This window comes from Dinoponera quadriceps, unplaced genomic scaffold (genome assembly GCF_001313825.1).
Source record: "Dinoponera quadriceps isolate SergipeBrazil2010 unplaced genomic scaffold, ASM131382v1 scaffold1169, whole genome shotgun sequence".
NCBI lineage: Eukaryota > Metazoa > Arthropoda > Insecta > Hymenoptera > Formicidae > Dinoponera > Dinoponera quadriceps.
The window spans coordinates 390-5,665 of NW_014555522.1; positions in this window are offsets into that span (position 1 = coordinate 390).

The following is a 5,276-nucleotide window of genomic DNA, read 5'->3' on the forward strand; positions in this document are numbered from 1 at the left end:
CCTGGCGCCCACACGGACTCGTGGAGGTCCGGATTTAGTTAGCGGCCCGAGATTCACCCGTCGGCGTTGCACCGGCGACTCGGAGAGGCCGAGTCGCGAATAACGGTCGCAATGCTTTTTGAGTTTCGCAAGGTTAATACCGCAACTGCTGCGACTAAAAACATTTGCGATGTTTATCCAAGCGCATTGGACGTTCGAAAATGCCAAAGATGGTTCTCCAAGTTCAGATCAGGCAATTTTGATCTCTCGGACGCCCATCGATCAGGAAGACCAACAACATTAGATAACGACGTGCTAAGGGCAGAAGTGGAAGTAATTTGTATACTAGATGGCAAAAGGTTGTTGATAACGAAGGTGAATATATTGTTGATTAGAAATAAAAACTTGTTAAAAATGTAGTCGTGTGAATTTACCTTAAGAAAGCGACATTACTTTCCGGTCCCCCTAATATTTGTCTATATTTCTTTCGGTATGTATATATGTAATTACGTATAATCATATATGGTCATATAAATCAAGTATAATCATTTTTTAAAGAAATAAGTTCTAAGTAATATTTTGGAAATAATAATGATATGACCAATCATCTTATTGGAATATTTTCGAAATTAAATTTGGAAAGAAATTGCCCAATAATTGAAAGAAATGTTACAACTACTTTATGTTTAAAGCACTTAAAAATATAATTGTGCTTGAAGGAATCAAGTTAATGCATAAAAGGTTACAATAATTATATAAACATTCTCAACAAATAAAATCGTTGCGTATCGTCGAATCATCTTATTGCAAGCATTGCGAAATTTTTCATCAATTTACGATGACATTGTTCAATATTTCAATATTTCATAATTTGACTGCATTATAATGCATCGCTCTTTATGTTTAACTGATGCTAGATAAGAAATAGTAATGCGTAACATAAGTTAATTATTTCTTCGTTTTCTCACCGAATCGTAGTATGATATCATGATGTAATATGCGTCACATTGTACCTGCCCATACTGGGTCGCATAAAGTTGAACAACATTCTTTACCTTGGGATATTTTGTAAAATATTTTTATAAGAAGAAAGTTTTGGTTATCCGGTAAAGAGTTCTAGCGAAATTCTCATAATTTGGAAATTTGGAATTATGATACGTGATCTATGAAATGGAACAAATCGATTAACCCCTTAACTTGTACGCTCGAGTTAATTCGAGCGCCCTAAACAGGCCAAACTGTGCACACTCGAGATAATTCGAGCGGCGTTGTATTTTATACTACTTTAATTTTTCACACTCAAATATAATCGAAAATTGAAAATAACAATGTGAAAGCAAAGAAAACAATTTTTTTACGAAAAAATACATTTTTTTGGCCGGTTTTTTTTCAAAAAAAACTGTGCGTTAAGGGGTTAATTAATCCTTCTCTCTAAAATTTAAATATGTAGAGTACATAGGAATCTGTGATATCACAGTTGATCCTGTCGTTCAGGCGCGAAAATACCGCGTCACACAATTGCACGACACATATCAATGGCTTTCATCTTATATTTCGATACATTATCGTTGAGTTCATCTTACAGGCAAGAATTTTGTTTAATATTACGGTCGGCTCTTTTCAATCAACTACAACATTGTATTATCCTCACTTGCAGGTAAGGTATGTTGTTCTATATATCCTATGTAAAGTATGTTGTTCTATATATCCTATGTTCTATATATCCTATGTAACGTATTTACCTAAATAAATTAAGCATTGTAAACAGAGATAGCATTACTTGCTAAATTGTTATTGCAATCATACAAAATGATTAATTAATGTAATAATATATTTACTGTTAAATTATACAATTTTTCCTGATCGAGTGAATATTGTCACCTGTGCGATCGTGACACAATACTATAAACAGATCAAGCTTCAGGTACTTAATCTTAATCGCTTAGTTTTTATGAATAAAAAAGTGTCACGTATAAAGCAATTTTTATATGCAGAAAAACATATTAATGCATTTGATATGTTATTTTTATTATTTTCATGCTGATACATGCAAACACGTGTCATTTTAATATTTTGGGAAAAATAGAACGAGTTTTTAAAGGTTCACTTGTTGTTGTAGCGATATTTCCAATCTTGTGGAAGGATATAAATATTTAACGTCTAATAACTCATGCACTTGCATTAACCTTTATGCAAATATATGCGATGAACCAACCTTCCACGTAAAACGAACTCTTAGTTTCAATTATTATCTTATACGTAAAGTTCCCCTGCATAATAGTTCCTCCCAAATATTAAATTAATTAATATATCATTTCATTGATTCCATTTGTGTGAATGCCGTGTTGCGAAAAACACTGCCTCAACCAAGAAAACATTAATCTTGTAGCAGTGCCGACCGTCTATCTGCGGAAAACTCGTCGTCTATGTTGTCCACGACGGGAACAATATCTTGCTATGGTATAAATCGAACTGAATATTCACATTTATCTTATTTCAGGCCGAGCTCCAAAAGCATGGAGATCCGTGAGATCCAAGTACTTAAGGATATTTGGGACCAAAGGAACTTAAAAAATTAAAATTTGTATACCAATCTCTCATAATATGGTGTACAATATAATATAGCATAATATTGTATTGTATGTAAAATAGCTACATCCTTTAGGTACAATAAAGAAATATTAATTTTACATATATTTATGCTCAATGAAGTTATTTAATTATTTAATTAAACAAGGTCGCGTCAATATAATACGCCATCCTGTACCCTTGGTCACCTTTTGGAGAAAAATTCTATTTATTGTCACGACCAGCCCTTTATTCCAATATATTACACACTTGAATCATCCTCACTGTTAGGTAAAGTACCCTATGTAGGTACTCTATGTGACACATTTAGCCAAGTAAAACAAGCATCGCAAACCGGGACAGCACTGCTCGCTAAGTTGACACTGCAATGTCGTGTAATAACTGATTAATTAGTATAAAAATAAATATATTAATTAATGAATTATATATAAAATTTTCCAAATCGAGCGAGAATTATAGCACTTGTGGTATCATGACGCGACATTACAAATAGATAAAATTTCAGACAATTATTTGCAATAGTTTAGATTTTATACAGAACATAAAAGTCTCAAGCATAAAGCAGTTTTATATATAAAAATTATAATGCATTTATGTATAAAAAGAATATCAATGCGATATTATATGTTATTATATGTTATTTTCTTGCTTTAATGCTATTTATATGCGTGAACACGTGACATTTTTATTTTTAGATAAATAGAACTTATCTTCACAAGCCTAATCACGCCTGTTGTAGCGATATAATATTTCTAACTCTGTTCACATCAATGTTTAACGTGTAATGATTCACGCACTTCTGCATTATCTTCTGAACAAACGTATGCAGTGATTTGACCTTCCACGTAAAACGAATCATGAATCTTAATTATTTTCTTATACGTGATTCTCACACTGAGAAAAATATCTGATCATATCTGATCGGATAATCCAATTAAAAAGTAACAAACGGATATATCCGATCAAGTGCGATGTCCGATCAAGTCGTGTCATTATCCGATGAAAATTGCAATGGATATACAAAAGGCGACTAATTTTCCGATTAAATTTAATCGGTAGTTGCATCGGTGATTTCATCGGATGTTTTATCGGATAAAAATGTCCATCACTTGGTCGAACAATAAAAGTAACAATAGGATCATACATCGAATTATACATCATTTAATCGGTTTATCTGATGAAAATTTTTCTCAGTGCATATATATTAACACTTCCAAAACATTAAATAAATATATCATTTTATTGACTTCACTTGCCGTGTTGTGAAAAATACTGTCCCAGCTAAAAAACATTAATATTGATAATTATAAATAATTGAAAAATATTAGTATATATATTCTCTCACAAAATTAAAATAATATTATTATATCGGTACAACAGCCGCGATTAAATTTTGTAAAGCCTGTTTTATTTTTGGTTTTACTTACGTGTCCATGCAATGGAACGCATGATGACTCGTCAGGATAAGGAGCAGTCAATATAACGTTGACAGCAAGCAGGGCGATTAACACGAACGCTAGATGTATGTCCATTCTATCGAAGGATGCGCTGCCACGTTAACAAAAAGGACAAATTAACATCACGAAATTGCACCAATAATATATATACAGTGAAATTTTATATATGTTAATCGAATGTAAAATTGACATAGCGAGAGGGAGAGAGAGAGAGAGAGGGAGAGAGAAAGCGTTATCAAGGAAAAAGTGCACAAATAATAATTGTTTTCACTAAAAGCGCAATAATTGTTAACCATCGGTATACCATTAGGATCCATTGGATTCAATTTTTCAAATTTCTTTTATGAATAGTTCTAACTATTTGCTAGAATTGATACTTCATACTTTTTATACCTCCTTAAATTTCTCCCAAATAAACAAAGAAAATTATATTTTTAATAGAATAAATTGATTCCTCTTAATTCCATTAATAATACGATATGGTATATAGATGATTAATTAATTTTTGTACCGGAAATATTCAGATTCGGCATAGATGTACGGCTGGTTCGAAGAAACCTGTTCTACTAAAGTATTTTACATTTCACCATGAATTTATAGAGAGTGAACGCGCGATCTTACGTAAAAAATCGGAACTAATAATTGATTACGCCTTATCATTATTTTTCCGAGTAGCTGTCGACATCTCTCTCCGCTACAATATCTCAGAAAAGATATCGAATAATATTTACCTGATCGTGTACATAATTATTATCTCGGGACAGTTGTTCGGAAGAAACCAAGAATCAATTAACATTTATCTTAGAATCATGAATAAATGGAAAGAAAACGAAACAAGGATAAAAGAGCTGAAAATATTAACTCAACTGCGACATATTCATCTACAAGTTTCGAAAGGAAAAAAGTCCCTCTTGCAACACTTTGGTACCAAATGACACCGCAGCTAAAGTGTATAGAAATATTCGAGAAAAAATAATATTATATAAATAATAATATTGTATTACATTATATAATAGAATTTATATATTTTTTTCTATGTGTAGATACATCTTATTACATATGACTATATATAGCCATATGGAAATATACAGAAACAAATATATATATATATATATATAATAATTTTTTCCTGGATATATATATATATATATATATTTATTTATTTATTTATTTATTTATATTTATATATTTATATACATATATTTATTTATTTACGTGTTTATTTATTTATTTATTTATTTATTTATTTAT